Below are 22,183 nucleotides of genomic sequence, written 5' to 3' on the forward strand. Positions count from 1 at the left end.
TAAGTCCCCCTACCCCACTTGTGGGAGGGCATACAACACCAGGGGAAATAAAGAGGGCTATCCAGAAACTATATAAAAGAATTATGCAGTATAATAGGTGCTGCCAAATTAGAATATGTCTATGGGCTACACAGGGGGGATGCAGAGATATGTGGACTAACCTGAAAGATGTAGAAGTGATCCTGGACAACGTCCTCCAGACAAAGTGCCTCTCCTGTGAGGTTCTGTCCAACTGCAGCACCGCCAAACTCCTCCAGAGGACACATCTTGCAGGTTAGTCTAGGTCAGGGGTGGACTGACCATTTGGAAACTCGGGCACTGCCCGAGGGTCCGGGGTCAGTAGGGGGCCCCATGACATGCCCCTGGTACCTTTTTCATAGGCTTTTTTGAGTTTGTGCAAGGACACAGGGGCCCCATGATCCCCTATTGCCTGGGGGCCCCATGAGTTGTCAGTCCGCCCCTGGTCTAGGTAATGAAATTTCTGAATTTCATTTGCTTTTATCATTTGATTTTTGGAATGAATGGACTTTCTCAAATGAAGACCACATTCACTGCTCGAAATTTGTTCGTTGGAAGAAAAAAATTTCTTCCTCATCTCTGTGGTCAAAAACGACAATCAATTGACCCCACACAACTAAGGTGTCCTTTTATCATGCAGCGGTAAATGACCGCTGCTCAGTTCTCTGGCATTCTCAGAGGAGAGAGTTCTCCTCTGAATGCCTTTTTATGAAGCGGTGTAGATCAATTCTCCGAATGAAGAGAGAAGCGATCTACAAACGCGTTGAATGCGGGAAAACGGCTGCTGTTACTGTAATCTCACGGTAAATTACCTCTGCTTTATTTGCGGTTCCTCCGATTCTCCAGCTCTGGGCTGGAGAATCTGGAGGGAGAACACAGATCGCCAGTGAAGGGCTGACATCACTCCTTCATACACTGGCAGTCTGTGTGCTGAGATGATCAGAGGAGAACATGTTCTCCGCTGATCATCTCCGTTTCCTAAACCACTAATGATCGGAGATCAGCAACGATCCTCAGGATCGCCGCTGATCTCTGTTTCATAAAAGGACACGTACTGTTCTTAAATGGAAACATTTTGAATGAAATCCTACTTGTGTATGGCCATCTTAGGGTAGCCACACACGTTAAGAGAAAAATCAATAGATTCCCTCCATCCATGCGAGTGTGGATGGAGAAATCTCCCCTACTGGCTATTGTGTTGTGACAGCTTGTAGCCATGGCTGCCTAAATACCTGAACAATGACTGCATCTGATTAGCTACAGTCTGACTGGCCAAAATTTTCTAACTGAAAAATTCTCATCCTAAACAAACGTTGATTTGAACCCACTAATTGTTATTATTATTATTACATCGAGTAATATAGCGCCAAAGGGTTTGCTCAGCGCAGTAAAATGGGGGGGGGGGCAATACATGAAACAGTACAACAATAAAAACCAAGTACGAGGGGTACGAGGGCCTTACTCTTTCGAGCTTACAATCTAGGAGGGAGGGGGTAATGGTACAGTAGGAAGTGGCTGAGGGGAATGAGGGGTGGGAGGAAAGAGGGAGAGTGGCCGTTAGGTGAGGGTGGGGTAGGCTTCCCTGAAGAGATGGGTTTTGAGGGAGCGCCTGAATGTGAGGAGGGAAGGCGACAGTCTGATGGATTGGGTCAGTGAGTTCCAGAGGATGGGGGAGGACCTGGAGAAGTCTTGCAGTCGTGCATGGGAGGAGGAGACCAGGGAGCAGGATAGAAGGAGGTCCAGTGAGGAGCGAAGGGTACTAGAAAATCAAACTAATGTTCCTAAAATGAAACATTTCAAATGAATATCTACTAGTGCATACCCAGCTTAATCCATTAACTGGAGGGGTACTAAGTACATCACCTGTCTGAATGTGTCAGTGACACTGTACCCGGGGACAGGATGTTTCTGATATCTAATCCTTGATATGCTCACCAAGCATCCAAGCGTCATATAAGACAACGGGGAAAAAAAGACTCTTCTTGAATTTAATTTGTTCATTCCCTAGAGGGCACGCGGTGAGGTTCCATGCTATGGTTTCGATTGTGATGGCCCAACAGTACTGCAGATTCATCAGCACACCCTCATTGATACCGGCTGCAGACAGGAAATGGGGACCAAATAGGAGGACTGGAGGGATCAACGGGTTAAAAATATGAAAAGGAAGAAAACATCAATGATGGCGATAAGCTTGCAGGCTTTTGTGTACAATTTATTTTGTTTTGTTCACTTTCTCTTTAAGTGGACGTAGTGTCAGACTGACTGTTTCATGTTAAAGTATATGTGAACCCCCACCTTGTAAAACAACCCATTCAGTTTAAAATAGAAATGAAAGGCAAAACGTTTGTGTATAGATACAACAAACATTATAAATACCCTTTTTTATTCCTTTTTTTTTATAAGTGATCACATTCCAGGGGCGGACTGACCATTTGAGCACTTGGGCACTGCCCGAGGGTCCGGGGTCAGTAGGGGGCCCCATGAGATGCCCCTGGTACCTTTTTATAGGCTTTTTTGGGTGTGGGCAAGGACACGGGGGCCCCATGATTCCCTATTGCCCAGGGGCTCCATGAATTGTCAGTCCGCCCGTCACATACCCTCTGTTCTCAGCTGCATAAGGAGATTAGAGAGGTGGGAGAGGAGAAACAGAAGCATACTGGTCTTCTTAGTGAATGGCTGTGCAGGGGGGGGAGGGTGTCAGGACAACTCTGGTCATTGGAGGAGAGCAGGCTGATTTCCCAGCACAGTTAGAAAACATACCATTCTTAGATTATAAGCTCCAAGGTGCAGGGCCCTCCTAACCCTCTTTTATTGAACTGTATCGTTGCTGTATTGTCTCCCGTTATATTGTAAAGCGCTGAGCAAACTGTTGGCGCTATATAAATCCTATATATATATATATATATATATATATATATATATATCCAGTAAATCTACCCCAGTGATCACTGCTGGAAGCTATAGCCACCGTCAGTGATCGCATGCAAAAAATCTGACAGGGTGGTTGTACGGAAGACAATCTATGAATTGACTTCACTACAACTAGCCTGCCCATAGATGGATTGAATGTCGTCTGGTCTCAGCCAAGATTCAATCAATATATGGCCAAACTTTGATGCAATGCTGGTAAGGTTTGTATATGCTATGGGGCCAAAGTTGCACTGGAATCGCACCAAAGTAGTACAGGAACCCTTTCCAGAATTGCACTGTGCTGAGTTGTATTAATATAAACAGGCACCATTGAAAACAAAGGGATTTCCATTGTAATGCGATTCTGTGCAACTCAAGTCACATATGAAATCGCATCAGAGTGAAAGGAGCCTTAATGATTAAGGGTAGGACTTTTCTAAAAAAAAAAACCTCATATAGTTATTATACTGTATATTATGACATGTTGGGATATTATTGCTACAGATTTGTAGAGTGATTGACAGGTCCACTTTCATTGCAGTAGGCGAAATGAAACTGTGTGCCCTAAAAAGTGTTTTAATAATAGACTGTCCTTGGATACGGAACCTTGAAGTTTGAAGTGCGATAAAATTGAATGTCTCTGTTTCTGATTTACACCCAATTAAAAGCCGCCTCTGCTACAGAACAGCTGTGAGGATTGGAAATAGCTCCTACCGCGGAATGCCATGTGAGAAAACCCAAAACACTGTAAGCGACAAGGTGGCGGAACTGAGCCTGCTGCGTGTTTTCTGCTTCTAAATAAAACGGAATGTTGAATTGAGTTAATCCTTCATACCTGTTTTGGGTGGAGTGAGCCTTTGTGTCTGCAGATATCCAATGGCATCCAAGAGATATCCAACTGACTGTCCTTTGTAGGACAATCTGTAATGCTGGAAGGGTCCTAAGTAATCAAATGCTTACTTGCAGTGTTTTTGCTTTCCAGAAATGTTATTTGCTCACGATGTGGCTTGGATATGCTGATACATTGCCTCAAATCAGACATTTTAAAGTGTTACTAAACCCCAGACCCTGCATTCACTAAATCTGCTCTCCCACAGTACACACAACATAGAGGACCTTAGACCACTGGAGCGTAGGAAAGAAGAGGCTGTCTAGCAGCATGGGGCAGAGGACCAGGTAAGTAAAACTGCTGTACCCGCCCCCCCAGACATAACCAGCCAGGTAACGTTTGCAGTGTGGAGGACTTTTAGTTTTCAGTTTTAAAGTAGACCTGAACCCAATCACCTAAATCTCAAATAATTCATTTGAAATGTTAATGTAAAAAGTTGACTTCCAATCTTTAAAGTATTACTAAACCCAAGACCCTGCATTCACTATATCTGCTCTCCTCGGACCCTGCATTCACTATATCTGGTCTCCTCGGACCCTGCATTCACTATATCTGGTCTCCCCGGACCTTGCATTCACTATATTCTGGTCTCCCCGAACCCTGCATTCACTATATCCGGTCTCCCCGGACCCTGCATCCACTATATCTGGTCTCCCCGGACCCTGCATTCACTATATCCGGTCTCCCCGGACCCTGCATTCACTATATCTGGCCCCCCCGGACCCTGCATTCACTATATCTGGTCTCCCCGGACCCTGCATTCACTATATCTGGTCTCCCAGGACCCTGCATTCACTATATCCGGTCTCCCCGGACCCTGCATTCCGTATATATCTGGTCTCCCCGGACCCTACATTCACTATATCTGGTCTCCCCGGACCCTGCATTCACTATATCTGGTCTCCCCGGACCCTACATTCACTATATCTGGTCTCCCACAGTACACACAACATAGAAATGCAATTATTTTAGTAAATATAAACTGCTAAATACCTTTTCTCATCAGCAGTTAGAGCAGTCTTGTGACTTCAGCAGAGCACTGGTTAAAGCGTGTAGGAGGAGTTTTCTTTCTGCTCTAGGAGTATGTGAAACCCCTGACTTCTGTGTGGACAGTGCTGATTGGCACTGTGCTGATCACATGCACTCTCCCAAGGAAAAAAAAAAAAAAACTCTCTAGCAATACACACCAAACTGAGCATGTGCATGTGATTACGGAATCAGTCTGTATCAGGTGGTCATTTCAACAAGAGGAGGGGCAGAGAAGACAGGATCAAACAGCCTGTTTACACAATACAGAGGATTAACCCCTTAGGTTCCACAGTGAGTATAACAAGCATGCTTTACTACATATACAGACTGATTGTACTGTTGTGGGTTTAGGAACACTTTAATGAATCTCATCCAGATTTAATGGCAAACCATCTGGTTGAGCCCTGAAGAAGAGACCTATCCTCTGAAATGCGTTGGATATTTTTTATCCAGTAAACTTTTTGTATCAATTTCAAGTTATTTGGTCACATGTAATAGATGCTTCTAACATTATACCTAAAACTTTATCTACTGTGTGCTCCATTCAGCGCTATCAGAGAGGCAGCAGCCTAGGTCATTTTTTACCGTACTTTTATTGTAGATTAACCTCCTCAAGGGGAATTTTTTTACCTTTTATAAATGAAACCCTAACGCCGGCCATAGATGGATCGCACCTTGGGCGGTCCCTGCTGAACCAGATGAGATTCCATCTCTGGGCAAACTGGTTGTACTGAAGTTGATCCATTGACTGACTTCAGTACAACCAGCCTGTTGGATTTGTTCATGGGATGACTGCCGGTGGCTATAGCTTCCAGCAGTAATCATTGTGTTCTGCTGGTGAGGAAGGCTCCGGGAGGAATTTCCCATCCACACTGACTGTGTTGATGGGGAAATTGAGCAATTTTCTTTTCTGCAACCCATGGTGCAAGGAAAGTAAATTGCATGTATGGGCTGCTTATCTTGTATTGCTCCAGTGCTACCAGCTGCCTACTAGTAATGTCCATGATGGAACATTAGACACAGCTGGCGGAAGCTGAAAAAGAAAAATATCAAGGTTCAGGCTGCATTTACACCTGAGCAGAGTGATTTTCAGGTGTTTTCAGGCATATTTTTTTTTGCGTTTTCTTGCATTTGTGTGCATATTTTAGAAGTGTCTTACATATTTATTTAAGCTTTGGGCATTTTGTTTTAACCAATGCAATGAACTAGGGGGAGGAAACCAGTTCTTATAGGCTAAAAAAAAAGTCCAAAAATGCTCAATTCACACGTTTTGCAGGCATTCCCATTCAAGTCTATGGGGACGAAAATGCTCACTTCTATATCGAAGGGCTTTGCATGGCCTTTAGTCTCTGAAGAGCAATCCGGACTTGCTCTTCAAAAAGTATTTGACAGGTGAAAATGAGTCGTTCTATCACCTCCTTACCATCAGCTTTAACCCCTTGATCACAGCACTAGTGTGTCGCTACTGTGTGCATTACACATGGTTTTGAGGCACCTGCATAGTGGCGCCATTCACTTGAATGGGTCACATTTGGCGGGCATTACACCTGCTTAAAGTGACAGGGGACATCATTCCTGCCGTGGCAGGTGTACGTCCCCAGTTGCTGCCTCTGCATCTAAAGGGGGTAGTGGTTGGGGGCAGTAAAAGTGTGATTTAAAGTGATTCTAAAGGCTTAGTTTTTTTAAAGAAAAAATTATTATTTTTTATTATTATTATCATTATTATTATTATTATACAATAACAAACATGTCTATACTTACCTGCTGTGTGTAGTGGTGTTTCACAGAGCAGCCTGGATCCTACTCTTCTCGGGTCCCCCACAGGCTCTCCTGTCCCCTTCTTCCTGTTGGGTTCCCCCCACAGCAAGCAGCTTGCTATGGGGGAACCCACTGCTCCATGTGTCTATTCGCACATGGAGCCGTGGCTTAGCCCCACCCTCTTCTCTTCTCATTGGCTTACTGGCTGTGATTGACAGCAAAGGGAGCCAATGGCTCCTGCTTCTGTCCCAGCCAATGAGAAGAGGGAGCCCCAGCATAGGGACTCCAGTGCACATCACTGGATTGATAGGGGGCTTAGGTGAGTATTAGGGGGGTTGTGCTGGACACAGATTTTTTACCTTCACGCATAGAATGCATGAAGCTAAAAAAACCCCTGAGCCTTTACAACCACTTTAAATGCAGAGTGAATAGACCCAAAGGTAGCTAATGTAGCTTTCAAAGCATCAGGCATCAGGCATAGGTGGACGGTCACTATTGAAATACATGAGATTTTGGATGTGAAGCTTTTGGAGCTTCAAGCTACAGAATCCTTAGATGTGAATGGGGTGTGTGATCACTGGCAAATGGGTATTTTTTCTTTTTTAATAAAACAATATAAGCTACGACTACAAAAAGAAAAGTCAGTGTCCATCATGGAGGTCCGTTGATGATGTAGTGATGCCATGTTTTTAAACCGAGGATGGCCTGACATCTGTTTTCTCGGAGAAAGGTGACTGACTCAACCATTTATACCTTGAATTTTGTCACACTGCAAATGAAGCGAGCAGAGCTCGTGTATCACCTTTTCTGTTCATGGTTGCACAAAGATAAGGCTTGTTTGCATTGCCTTTTCACAAAGCCGCCTGGGAGAAATGGTTCAGCTGCCGATCGACCTCATCAATGAGTCGCTATGCACAATTTGCGCTGACTGGCAGCATGTAGGTGAGAAGGGAAAGTCCCGGGTATAGGTCATTAGCAGGGCACAGCGTTATATGCTGGTATTATTGTATGGCATATGTAAGCGCAGTGGGCGGTTCTGACAATTGTGTTAATTTTTCTGCCTGCACCGGAGTAACAAGATTTATTATGAGATTAAAGCATGTTTACTTTACGAGTGAATTTTAATTTAGCTCAGTGAATAAGGTGAAGTTTGCTGACATCATTCATCCAGTCACATGAGAACAAAAATCCTGTTGTTTTCTTATTTTCTTTACTAAAGATCTTTCGAAACTGAATTTTCACTTTTTCACCCCATTCACTAAGATAAGGGAAAATTCATTTGCTAGGTGAACATGCTTTAGGGCTTATTCAATGGGCAGTGGTGGTACTTTAGCTGCTGCCAGGCATTCAGAAGGCGATACTGCTGGATCCTGATTACTTGTTTTTTGGGGGCGGTTTTGGCAGCCAAAGAAGGATTTTGAATAGGAATACCATACTGCAGCCATAGACCTACCATTTGATTCACGGTTGCGGTGTGGCCCCTTCCATTTCAGTGCATTCACCACTACTGCCTGTCAAGCACAACTGGGTTAAATTTTGGCCAAGAAACAAAACATGGCATGTGCAGAACTCCATCCTGCTGCAGTTGCAGTTTAAGGGGTGGGGGGGGGGGGGTAAAACCATGGCTCTTTTTACTGGGCCTAAAATGAGGTATGCAAAAAAAACTAAAAGTTGTTATTTAAAATGTCATTATTTGATCAGGGGAAAGGGAGCAACCAAACAAGGAAAAATATTTGCAGATTAACTTCAGTTTTAAGCAGGGTGGGGATGGGTTAGAACCTCTAGTTTTTGGTTCAAGAGATGTTGAAGAGAAGAAGCACTGATAGTTGAGAGCCCAATCATTTTTATGTATTAGTAGTATCTCTGAAAGAAAAGGATATACTATGATATAAAATTCTTTAGACTCTTAACCATTGGTGTAGTGCTCCTTCTCTTCAAAACCTCTTAAATTTTGTCTGAAGAACCTTCCAGAGATCTCCTAATGCAGGTGAGTAGCTTAACAGGAATCACCACACTCCACCACCTATGTTCCACTCCACAGTGAGGGAACAAACACATTCTTGATCTAACACCTCCTGATTCATTTCCTCTAACTTTATGTTGACCAGTTCAGGAAGTGAGGGGAAGCTTCCCAATGGAGATATGAGGAAGCAAACCCACTCTGGGTCCAATGCCTCTAACCCACTTGAGTTTAATTGTTGTTTATATCTCTTTTGAGTAATGTCCTCTAACTTTGTGGTAACCAGTAGAGGAAGTGAGAGGAAATCTTCCAGGTTGAAGTAAGGTGAAGCAAAGCAACTCTGTTTCTTTTGCCTCCAACCCAGTTGAGCTTTTTATTGGTGTCTGTATCCGAGTTGAGTACCGTATATTCATCTAACTTTGTGTTGCCCAGTACAGGAAGTAAGGGGAAGCTCCCTAATGGAAATATGAGGAAGCAAACTCACTCTGGGTCTAGTGCCTCAAACTCAGTTGATTTTCTTTCTTGTGTCTGTAAACCTGTTAGGTAATTTCCGCTAACTTTGTGCTGACCAGTACAAGAAGTGAGGGGAAATCTTCCTGATGCAAGTATGAGGAAGCAAGGCCAGTCTGGGTCTACCACCTCCAACCCAGTTGAAGTTTTTTTATTGGTGTCTGTATCCGCGTTGAGTATATTCCTCTAACTTTGTTTTGCCCAGTACAGGAAGTGAGGGGAAGCTCCCTAATGGAAATATGAGGAAGCAAACTCACTCTGGTTCTAGTGTCTCAAACTCAGTTGATTTTCTTTCTTGTGTCTGTAAACCTGTTAGGTAATTTCCGCTAACTTTGTGCTGACCAGTACAGGAAGTGAGGGGAAATCTTCCTGATGCAAGTATGAGGAAGCAAGGCTAATCTGGGTCTTCCACCTCCAACCCAGTTAAGGTTTTTTTCTTGGTGTCTGTATCCATTTTTTGTAGATTCTTCCAACTTTGTGCTGACCAGTACAGGAAGTGAGGATAATCATTCCAATGGTGGTATGAGTGAGCAAACCACTCTGGGTCCAGAGCTTCCCACCCAGTTGAGTTTTTAATTGATGCCTGTAACCCTGCTTAGTAATTTCCTCTAACTTTGTGGTCATCAGTACAGGAAGTGAGATGCAATCTTCCTAATAGATGAACATGGGAGCAAACCCACTCTGGATTCAGTGTCTCCAACCCAGTTGAGTTTTTTTATTGGTGTCTGTATCCCTGTTGAGTAACTTTGTGCAGACCACAACAGGAAGTAGGGGGAAATCTCAGTGCAGAAAGGTTCGACAACAAAGGTTCAAACCCTTCCTCGCCCCAGACCAAAGGAAGATTTGGGTGGAGCATGACTTTCAAACCTTTGCTTAGCCTATAGGAAATTTTGTTTATGATACAGGGAAGGAGAGAAACCAGTTGTTAAAAAGACAGACTTTGATTTTTATACAATCACATTACTACCAGTTTTATAATGCCAATACTACATGTCAAGGATACATTAAATATCATACTGTATGATCGGAAAGGGTCAGGTTTAGAGTTTACTACTATGGAAGCAGAACTGCCAGTTACATTTAGCCAGGAGAAATGCCTTAATTGAGACAGAAAGTCTGCTGCTGCTATTATTCCTCTATGTAATAATCCCATATTGTTGCTTCACTTCACCCAGCCAATCAGCCTGCATCGCTTTGATGTTTGACTAATAGGATTAAAGCTAAGTTGCTAAAAACCTCGGATCTGAGGTCAGAATAGAGAGAAATGTTAACCCATTCTGTGACATTACTGTTTGTTTTTATAACAGTGGCCTGGAATATTAAAACCAGAGGAAAGGTATCGGCATAATTCATAATAGCCAATCATGCCCCAGCTGTCATTTCTCCAGTGGAGGTTAGACAATGAAAACTGATGCCTGGTTGGTTTTTCGGTCTTCTCTCCCTCCACTTGTAAGCTTCACAATAATGATCAGGTATTTTATTTATTTCTTTCAGGTACTTATATAGCGCTGTCAATTTTTACATATATATTGTACATTCACATCAGTCCCTAATCCTCAAGGGGCGTACAATCTAAGGTCCCTAACTCACATTCATATACAAGAGCCAATTTAGACAGGATCCAATTAACCTACCAGCATGTCTTTGGAATGTGGGAGGAAACCGGAGTACCCGGAGGAAACCCACGCAGGCACAGGGAGAACATGCAAACTCCAGGCAGGAGGTGCCGTGGCTGGGATTTGAACCAACGACCCAGGTATGTTTAATAGTGAGCCTGTTGATTTTGTATTACAAGATATTTGTCACACCTTCCCTGCAGGTTCCTGTACAGCTAATTTATCTTTATTGTGGGAGGAGCATAGCACACATTACTACAGTTAACTTGCATAAAATGCAGGTTGGTGCCGGCAAGCGAAGGTGTGCTGCCATGTGTACTGTGCTTGTATTGGCATTTAAGTGGATTCCACACCAAATGTTTTATTTAGTTTTGGATAAAGCGGGGAAGGGCTGATTTCTATGTCAAGTTTTTATTGTTGTCCCTTTTGGGGAGAGTTCCCCGTTCACGTGATCACTGTCATAGGGGTAGGAAATGAGGGGAAACCTCTCCACCAAGGACCTACACAACAGTAGAAACCTGAAACACTGTAACCCTTCTTCATTTATTCTAAACCAAAATCAAAAGTTAGCAGGAGTTCCACTTTAAGTATTTCTGAATAGGAACCTACAAGTGCACGCCTAGTTCATTGCATCTGCAGAGGATTCCTTGGCATACATCAACTTAAAGATCGACCTTCAGGAGAGACAGATGGGAGTTTATTTACTAAAGCTGGAGAGTCCAAAATCAGACTCACTTCTGCATAGAAACCAATCAGCTTCCAGGTTTCATTGCCAAAGCTTCATTGAACAAGCTGAGGTTAGAAGCTGATTGGTTTCTATGCAGAAGGGAGTCTGATTTTGAACTCCCCACCTTTAGTAAATAAACCCCATGGAGTCTGCAAATGGTGACCTTGTGCTCCATAAATGGTAGATGCCTGGCCATGAATCTGACCTTCTGGCTGTGATACTTTGAGCCACTGAACTAGAAGAACTATGCAGGTAAGTAGATGTGACCTTAGGCAGCCTGGGCAAGTAGCATTTTGAGAAGGTCAGTAATTGCCGCTGGTGTATTTTATTCATGATAGGTTTATTTTAAAGCCCAATTTCAGCCTTCTTTCTAACCCTCCTTGGAGATCACCAATCCTTGCTGTCTTTAATGATGCAGAAAGTTATGCTGATATGACAACTTTAGTACCATTCTCTGTATCATTGTACAGTGAATGCAGGTCGCTGGGGTAGGTGGTATTAGGGAACTTTGGTGATGCGCCCCCAAGGGACATGTCAATGACATCCTGCATCCATTGGAAGCGTGTTAAATGTCATTGAGCATCATTCAACACAGAAGGGCACTGGCCCTGAACCTCAAAGGGGTGAGTCTTCGGAGATGCAGTACTGGAGGGGAGTATTTTATCCAGAGCTGCAGTTTTAATTTTTAGAACAGCTTCACTACTTATTTAAATAAAAATGATACTGTGTTTGGGCTTAAATGGAGCTGAGGAATACCATAAAATGTACAAAAACCAAGTATTCAAAAATTCATGTCAGTGTTATTATGATTACATGTCTGGAGGAACAATCACCTTGTCAATGATGACAAGTTAGACTTTAAGTGGTAGGCCCGCTTTGTGTAAGCACTCAAGTCTCATCATTATGTAATTATGCATTGATGGGGGGACTTGTAGAGTTATGCCTTTATAGCTTTGACAAGAGTTAAAGTAGATGCCATTGAACTTCAAAAGGAATTACTTGTAATTTTAATCTCTGCAGAATTAATACACAGCAACAACCAGTGGCAGCTTTCTGCAAAAGATTATTTGGCAGGTACTTTACACAGGCAGCTCACGTGACCCGGCGAGCTTAACAGACCACTCTACCCCACTTGTTAAAAATGTATACAAGACCGTAAGTGAACCATCAGAGGCTCCCATCAGTCCCATTGGTCCTGATGGAGGTGGTGGGGGTCTTATATGGTGTCTGGAATTCTGCAGTGCCCCCTCTATTGCCAGGTGTTGACATATTTGTCAAGACCTGGCCATTTGATGGTGCAGAAACATGTCACGTCCATGCCACTGAGCACTTTTGTAAACAACGATGAGTGCCAAGGGAAGGAGTGGATGGTGCTCAACCATATTGCAAAAAGTAGCAAATGTTGAGCGGTTCAAGTGATGTCTTTGTTCCCCCAGTCAGATGAGATTTGTCAAGGATAGTAGCACTTATCCAAACTGCGGGGGTGCTTGTAGGTCCTGGACTCCCTTGGCTCTAAGCCCACTTGCATTGATGCTCAGGAAAGGGTAAGTAAAGGAGCTCTGTAAAGGTTCACTATCTTATGTAAACATTTGAGAGGAGTGCATTTGAAATACCTCTGCCATTTTACTTCTGTTTAGGGGTTTAAGTTATCCTTTGCGTAGCATATCCATGGCAAAGCAACATGTTTATTTTAATGTAGCCCTCCGCAATAGAATATACTTTTCTTCCTTTCTCTTCCCTAGTTGCTGGGAGTAAAGGATTGTAAAATATGAGTTATGGCTTACACAGTTTTTGACTCCCCATGTTACAGCACTGATTGGCTTGGCACTGTGACATGCTCCTTCATACCTAGAAGTATTGGGTAGTTCCTTTGGCTCCCAGTGCAGAACAAATTGGGGAAAATAAAGACAAGGAAAGTATATCTGGAAGGGGAATGCAAAGCAAAACTGTTGCTTTTGCCCCTTATAGTAGCAAAGCACAGGCTCACTTTAAGGAAGGTATGTGGTAACCTTTCTTTGGTTATTGAGGTTTTAGTGTACTTGGTTGGATTGAAGATTTTTTTTATGGTACCATAAAATCCAATCCCCTTTGCACATGTGTGTTACCATGGCAGCTGTTAAAAGGTAAGGCTGTGGGAGAGTTTGGTGTCACTTATATTAGAGATGTCTTAAAGTGCTAAATAACAGGTGTGCCTGTCAATGATGACATCCACAACAATACCCTAGGGCAGGGGTGGGCAACTGTGGCCCTCCAGCTGTTGTAGAACTACATGTCCCATGAGGCATTGCAAAATTGACAGTTACAAGCATGTCTCCCAAAGGCAGAGGCATGATGTGACTTTACCAACAGCTATTCACCAACAGCCCCACCCTAGGGGTATCCTTATAAATCTATTTATAATTTATCATTCACCAAACAATTACTGCAGGAAAAAATCTTCCAAGTGCATTTGCTTTAAATGCCAGTGATCGATTAACCACCAGAATAAGTTTGATTAAAGTCCCATAACCTGCTTTATAAATATGTCCCTTAAGTAGCCCATAGACTGTGCAATCTTCTTCCCTCCAAAACAGGTGGAAGTAAAGAAATTTGCTGGATTTCCCCAACACAGTCAATATTGATGGGGGAATCCCTCCAGAAACATTGTGTTCTGCCAGCAGCGAGCCTTCCCTGCTGGCAGAATACACTGATTAGTGTTGCTGGCTATAGCCTGCAGCACTAATCATTCAGGAAAAACCCAACAGGCTGGTTGTGTACAAGTCAATGTTTAAGTCAATTTGTGTATAACCAGAGTGCTCATACATGGATCGAAATTTGGCTGAACTTGACGAATTTCGATCCATGGTGCGCCAGCTTAAGCCTTCAAATAAGATAAGCCTTAAAATAAATCAAAAAGGAAAAAATTTCAAATAAAATAAAATAAGCTTTAAAATAAAGACAACTAATAAAATATGTCCTAAAGTAGATACAAATAAAAATTTAAATAAAATAAGTCTTCCAATATAAACTAAACCTATACTGTTTTGGAGAACCATGTTACAACATCTTCCTCGGCTACTTGGCTTTTTACAGCTTTTTTTATTGCTAAATTACAGACTCTCCTTTAATCACCATTATCCCATGCATCAATGTAACAAAATGGGAGCAGCGACAGTGGCCCCACCAAATCCCAGGAGCCTTATTGAACAAGTGGCCTGTATATCAGCCTTCAAGACTCTAGTAAAACCTGCGGCTTTATAGCCTGCAATCACATTTAGTGTATAAATAAAGCTTGTAAGTGTCTTTCTGTTGAAGAGGACTTGATATGAGTGGTACTCAAGGCAAACACTGTGACCAGTAAGTGGTGGCATTCCGGAACATAGCTGTACCAAGCACTTTGGCAGGTTTCATTCAACTCTTGAGAAGCTTCATTTACGCGCCTTGTTCTCCAAACTTATGGAACCATCATTCTGTGAAGCAGAACAATTCGCTTCAATAGTTAAGTACTGACATGTTAGCTCAGCTGTAATAGACAGAACCTTCTCAAAGGAGCTCTCAATCAAGGCTTTGTTTAACGCTTAACTCTAAGAGATTCTGCTGCTGCTTTGACTTTTTAAATCGATCCTAAGCTAGCATCAGAAGATGATGAGTGGTTTAATGAAACCTCTCACCTTTACTAAACAGGTTCCGTAGCATTCTAGTATTGGGTTATGGGACCTGGAATCATGACAGCGGTTTCCTGGGCACAGTGAAGAACTTCCGTAGGTTACCATGACCCAGTGCCGTCTGTAGGTCACATGACTCCGAAATGTAGTATTGAAGCATCTGCTTATGCAGCTGTTAGGTACATTTCCATACATTTTAACACTGTTATCTTCATCCTTCGCAATTATTGCCTCTCTGAACCTCAGGTTTGCTTTACAATCAGATTCCACCATTTATTCAGTTACTCAATACTTACAGCAGCCTTTCTCAATCTTTTTAACACAGAGGTACCCTTTAAATAACTTTTAGATCTCATGGAACCCCTACTAATCATTACTATATATGCAGCTCATAGCACATTAGTGTGGTGGTCAGCGGGAGGAATGTTCCTTATATGTTCTATGGGAAGAATGTTTCTTACATTGGTGGTTAATAGGAACAATTGTACTTATATTGGTGGTCAGTGAGAATAATTCTACTTATATTGGTGGTCATTGGAAAGAATACTCCTTACATTGGTGGTCAGTGGGAAGAATGCTCTTTACATTGGTGGTCATTGGAAAAAATACTCCTTACATTGGTGGTCAGTGGGAAGAATGCTCTTTACAGTGGAGGTCATTGGAAAGAATACTCCTTACATTGGTGGTCAGTGGGAAGAATGCTCTTTACATTGGAGGTCAGTGGGAAGAATACTCCTTACATTGGTGGTCAGTGGGAAGAATGCTCTTTACAGTGGAGGTCAGTGGGAAGAATGCGCCTTACATTGGTGGTCAGTGGGAAGAATTCTACTTACATTGGTGGTCAGCGGGAAGAATACTCCTTACATTGGTGGCCATTGGGAAGAATGCTCCATACATTGGTAGTCAGTGAAAGAATGCTCCTTACATTGATGGTTAGTGAGAAAAAGTATATAATTTTAAGATGGCTCCATATTGTTTCTCCATAATGATTGTTTTTCTTATATAAATCTGTTGATCCTTGCTGAACAATAGATATGGTAAAGTTACAGGGCAGGGCAAATGTAGATGAAGAACAGTAAAACAAAATGAACACATAACATAGTAAGAATAAAGCGCAGAGACTGCATGGATAATAAGTAAGTAAGGCTCCCACTGTGTACATATACAGTAAATAAGATTTTTTAAATAATTAAGGTATGGGTGTAGAACATACAGCTAATGTGGAACCTGTTTTACCTGTTAATTTGTAATCTTGTGTAACTAGTTTTCTAAACCACAAAGCCTGTCAGACACATCACATCACGTCTTAACCATTCAGTGTTCTCAACTATATTCAAATGTAGCTTGACCAAGACCATGATTGGTTGGTGAAGTAGCAGAAGCTCACTGATGAAATCATCTCTGTGCTCTCTCCTCCAATCAACAAGCTCTATTTGTTAGACTGCATACAGCTGTAGAGGGGGTCACAGAAAACTAAGATAGGCAAAAGACAGACTTAAATACTCTGGGAAAACTTAAAGTCCTCCCTTGCAGTGGGGCTGCTTCTGCACTACAAGGAATAGTTGCGTGTTCCTGTTTAGGGGACAGGAAAAGCACTTTTACTTACCTGATCCTCCACTCTCACAGCAGACAGCACTCCCCTACACAGGCAGTGGACTGTTCCTTGGCATCCCCAATGCAAGGCTATGGGCTCTGCATTGGTCTTGATGACGTCAGAGGACCTTAGACCACTGGAGCATAGGAAAGAAGAGGCTGTCTAGCAGCATGGGGCAGAGGACCAGATAAGTAAAACTGCTGTACCCGGTCCCCCTAGACATAACCAGCCAGGTAACTTTTGCAGTGTGGAGGACTTTTAGTTTTCAGTTTTAAAGTAGACCTGAACCCAATCACCTAAATCTCAAATAATTCATTTGAAATATTAATGTAAAAAGTTGACTTCCAATCTTTAAAGTATTACTAAACCCAAGACCCTGCATTCACTATATCTGCTCTCCCCGGACCCTGCATTCACTATATCTGATCTCCCCGGACCCTGCATTCACTATATCTGATCTCCCAGGACCCTGCATTCACTATATCTGGTCTCCCCGGACCCTGCATTAACTATATCTGGTCTCCCACAGTACACAGAACATGGAAATGCAATAATTTTAGTAAATATAAACTGCTAAATACCTTTTCTCATCAGCAGTTAGAGCAGTTTTGTGACTTCTCTATCAGTGTCCAGCCAAGCATTGGTTAATCTTGTAGGAATTTTCATTCTGCTCTGACTGTATTATGAGGCTGCATAACCCCTGACTCTCTGTCTGGATAGTGCTGATTGGTCCTGTGCGATCACATGCACCCTCACAAAGAAAGAGAAAAACTGTCTAGCAATATTCACTAAACTGAGCATGTGCAGAGTGACTCCTAGAGCTCTGTTCTATCAGCAGATGGATTGGGGACAGTAGAAAAAGGGGAGGATCAGAGAAGACAGGATCAAACAGCCTTTTTACACAATGCGGAGGATTAACCCCTTAGGTTCCACAGTGAGTATAACAAGCATGCTTTACTGCATATACAGACTGATTGTACTGTTGTGGGTTTGGTAACACTTTAAATCTTTAAATTTGCAACTTTTGTAAAAATAATACCTATTGATCCTGCCATGAAAGTCATTGTTTAGTCACTTTCTGTAATGGGGTGGCAACCAGTCCTCCAGGTGTGCTTCTGCATTGTCACAATGGGCCCCTGGTGGAGACAATCAGCAACCATGCCAAAATACTTTGCATAGAAATGGTCCCTTGTTGTTAATATTAGAAAGTCAGTCCTGGGCAAATAAAAGTACCAGGGGGAGATCAGCAGCACAGAGATACAGAAAAGAATGAGAAAAGCTAAATACGGTATTTTATGGAAAAAAAAAATGGCAGTTGTTTATGATATCCACTGCTTACATGCATATTGCTTTAGCGAACTAAATGTCACCCATCTAAATTGGACTTTGATCTATTTCAAATATGTTTAATACATTGAGGACTTTTATACCTATCTACATTTAAATGCACCTTGATCATATTGCCAAAAAAACATATTACATTTACACATGTATATAAAAAAATATTCTAAACATACTTGGGATTCACTTTAAAGCTTCTTCAAGGTGAACAACCTCTCTTTTTTTAGCATACAAGTTACCTTTTTTTGTTGATGAAAATGTAGCGCAAATAATAAAAAGAACTGTCTTTCTTTAACTGGAGCCTGACCCCGTAGCATGGCTGAAATTCCTTCTTTTATGACTGGGAATATGGGAATGTAAAATTATGTTATGGGACCGAAAAATGTGAGTGGAGACGGGCAGGCAGAAGCCGAGATAAAATCAGAGATAGCTAGGAACATGAAAAGAGGTGAGTGAAAAAAGAACCAGTGAAAGAAGAGGGAGATGAATCCGGGATGACATGAGAGAAATAATGCAGAGAGAAGAGGACTGAGGGTGAGGAATGAGGCCTACATGAAAGGAAAAGTGTTTGCACGCCTCTTACTCTGCTGACCGTGTGCGGGATTTACTATGACATAATTAGAGGCAGACGTGTTCCCCATGGAAAAACATCTATTTATCTGTAGTTAAAGAAGAATCAATTCCTGTTATTCTGGAATAAATCTTAATATGGCTGTTTTACTACTATACATGTTCTGAGTTATGGCTATGAAATATAGATTTTGTAAATGGACTTCTAAAAAGATTTTTTCCCAAAAAAGCATCTACTTGGACACATTTACAAAGCTTCTTCTAGGCCTCCATTGGCTATTTTTGGAGCCCTTTAGAACTCATCTGAAAATATTGAACACATGTGAAGGTTCTTTTTAATCCAGGTCATGATATAGCTTGTATGTAGATAGTCACATTTAGCTGGATTTAAACTTCTACTACTTCTCTAGGAAGCTTCCTCAGTTCAGCCGCATGGGTCACTCATTTGAATGCCAGCATTGACCTATGTAGCTACAGACACTGTGGAGTAAATCGTCCTCAAAGTTCACAAGAGAAGCAGTAAGGTCCTTCCAAGTCCGGTCTGAGCACTCTGCTGATTGTGCTTGGGATTCACAACATAATTGGGGGCAGATGTGTTGTTCGTGGAAACTATCTATTTACATGTAGTTAAAGAGAAATCAATTGCCGTTATTTTGGAATAAATCTTATTCTGCTTGTTTGCGTTTACTATTTTACCTACTAAAGACTTTAGCCCCAGAATTCTGAGTGATAGGGTTTGAAATATGGATTTTGCATATGGACTTTTAAAAGGAAATTTGCCTCCTTTTTCACTTTTGATTCCCCATAATGCATCCACATGGACACATATGCAGAACTTCCTGTAAGCCTCGATTTGGCTATTTTGGAGCCCTTTAGAACCCATCTGTTAAAATTGGACACATGCGAAGGTTCTTTTATCCAGTTCATGATATATCTTGTAGTAGATATTCACATTCAATTGGACTTGTTCTATAATGTTGAAGAAATTCTACTATTTATCCAAGTAGCTTCCTCCAAATCATGAACGTTCCCCAGCATTTACAGCCATGTGGGTCACTCACTCTAATGCCATCATGATTGGATTTGAAGCATATGTCTAGTATTTTTAAAACATGCCAGCATTGATCTCCGTAGATGCAGATACTGTGGAGTAATTTAACCTTGGAGTTCACAAGAGAAGCAGTAAGGTCCAAGTCCAGTCTCAGCAGTCTGCTGACCATGCACAGGATTTACTACAACATAATTGGAAGCAGATGTGTTTTTCATGGAAAACATCTATTTATCTGTAGTTAAAGCAGAATCAGTTGCTGTTTTTCTGGAATAAATCTTAATGTGCCTGTTTTTTTTTTTTTTTACTATTTTAACTTCTAAAGCCTGAGGCCCCAGAGGCCTCATGTTCTGGGTGATACAGTATGAAATGTGGATTTCACATATGGACTTTTTGTGGAATTTTGCTTCATTTTTTTTTCTTGATTGCCTAAAAATCATCCACGTGGACACATTTACGAAGCTTCCTGTGGGACTTGATTGGCTATTTCTAGAGCCCTTTATGTTGAACACATGTGAAGGTTCCTTTTATCCAGGCCATATCATAGCTAGTAGTTAGTCATATTCAACTGGACTTGTACTTTAATGATGAAGATGTTCTACTTCTTATCCAGGAGGCTTCCTCAGTTCAAATTAGTGTCATGAACATTCCCCAGCATTTACAGCCCAATAGGTCACTCATTTTAATGCCAGCATTGACCTCTGTGACTGCAGACACTGTGGAATAATTCATCCTCAAAGGTCACAAGAGAAGCAAGAGAAGCAGTAAGGTCCTTCAAGTCCAATCTCAGCACTCTGCTGACCATGATGGAGAATTTACTGTGACATAATTAAAGGCAGAATTTTTAAACTGAATTTTGCTCAATTTTTCAGTCTTGATTCTGTAAAAAAACATCCATAACACACATTTACAAAGCTTCCTGTAGGCCATGAGGTCTATCCAGGTAGCTTCTCAGTTCACCCGAGTGTCAGGAACATTCTCCAAAATTTACAACTATATCGATAACAAACTTTAATGCCATCATGATTGAATTTTGAGCAGAGGTATTTTTAAAATAGACTTTAGCCAGCATTGACCTCTGTAGCTGAAGATACTGTGGAAAAATTCATCCTCAAAGTTCACAAAAGAAGCAGTGAAGTCCTTCAAGTCAAGTCTTAGCACTCTACTCCCTTTCTCTCCTTTTCCCGTGTACCTGCTCTGTCTTTACATCATAGGTTATAATCCTGGTTTCCAAGTCAGCAGTGGGAGAAAAAAGCAAAAACCGAAAAAGTGTGTGTTTTTGCTGTAAATTTGAAGGATGACTTACTCGACTGTGCCTACAGCTACAGAGGTCAGTGTGGGCTTATTTTAAAGCTGATGTACTGCTTGTCACCAATATGTGAATAATCAAACAGCCACAGTTCCACTTTAAGGGCTTTAAGAAAGGTGTTTGAAACTGAAAATGCTTTCTGAACACATGGCTCTTCTACATGTTTAAGAAACCTGTACTGAGATAATTATGGAAGCTGTCATTTACACCGGGTACTTTCTGAAAATACTAGTCGTCTGACTGTCCCTGGCTGCAATGTGTTAGGTCACAGAACTGTAAAGAATATGCAGATTAGCAAGGTGCAGTAAAGTCAGAACCCTGATCTGCATGCTTATTCAGGTCAGTGGCTTAGCAAACTCTGAAACCGTTGGCTTAACATGAAAGCCAGGCAACTTGCATTTTCAGAAGAAGAAGCAAGCAATGGCAGCCTCCATAATATCTTAATACAGATCTATTTTACCTATTAAAGGATTCCAACCACAGCACCACCTGCTTGGAGTTTGCATGTTCTCCCTGTGCCTGCGTGGGTTTCCTCTGGGTACTCCGGTTTCCTCCTACACGCCAAAGACATGCTGGTAGGTTCATTGGATCCTGCCTAAATTGTCCCTAGTATGTGTATGTATGAATCGCTTCTCGGCCTTTTGGCTAAGATCAAGTGTAGTATCTGTTCATATCAGTGTCCAGTAGGGGTGCTCCACAGTCATTCTAGCTTTGCAGGGATGACTGGTTGTATAGTACCCCTGCTGGTATGATGGGGGTCCTGATGGTTAATACGGGGGGAACAGAAACCGTGGTGCCCATAGATAGTTGGGGCCCGGGAGTAATTCCCCTTTGGAAAGCCAGAGGGGCCCAGTACCTCCTGATTTGAGCGGATCTACCTCGGTCTGGTCAGGGGCCGGGAAGGCAGAAAGTCCGCAAACCAGTGCCCCCTGAGTGGTCGCCTCAGGGGTGCTCTTAGTAGCACTTGGGTGTGGGACCCCAATGCGTGAACAGGCACATGGTCACTGTGTTTAAACACTTTTTCTGCACAGTGCCCTCAGGACCAGGCCTTCTGGCTAAGTTCGGGACAATTTTTGCTACGGGCCTCAGGGCTTGGTCTGTGCACAATTGGCACAACCACTTTTTTATTTTTTATTTATTTACCTCCCACGTTTTGTCACTTTCACTCTTATGTGTGTGTTTTATTTCCTCACAGGATGGAGGGTGTGGGTCCTCAGGCCTGCCCTGAAGTCTAGGGGGAGGATGTGTGGCCTTTCGGTT

General features: G+C 42.2%; 1 protein-coding gene and 1 pseudogene across 2 annotated transcripts in view; both read left to right on the forward strand.

The window, feature by feature from the left end:
• Window positions 1-22,183, forward strand: part of PDZRN3 (PDZ domain containing ring finger 3) — a 350,680-nt gene that overhangs the window by 155,245 nt on the left and 173,252 nt on the right. The gene's annotated exons all lie outside the window — the stretch shown is intronic.
• LOC149444223 (U2 spliceosomal RNA) lies at window positions 21,549-21,710 on the forward strand (annotated as a pseudogene).

This window comes from Staurois parvus, unplaced genomic scaffold (assembly GCF_062004578.1).
Source record: "Staurois parvus isolate SC_StPar_1 unplaced genomic scaffold, SC_StPar_1.0 ptg000799l, whole genome shotgun sequence".
Taxonomy (NCBI): Eukaryota; Metazoa; Chordata; class Amphibia; order Anura; family Ranidae; genus Staurois; species Staurois parvus.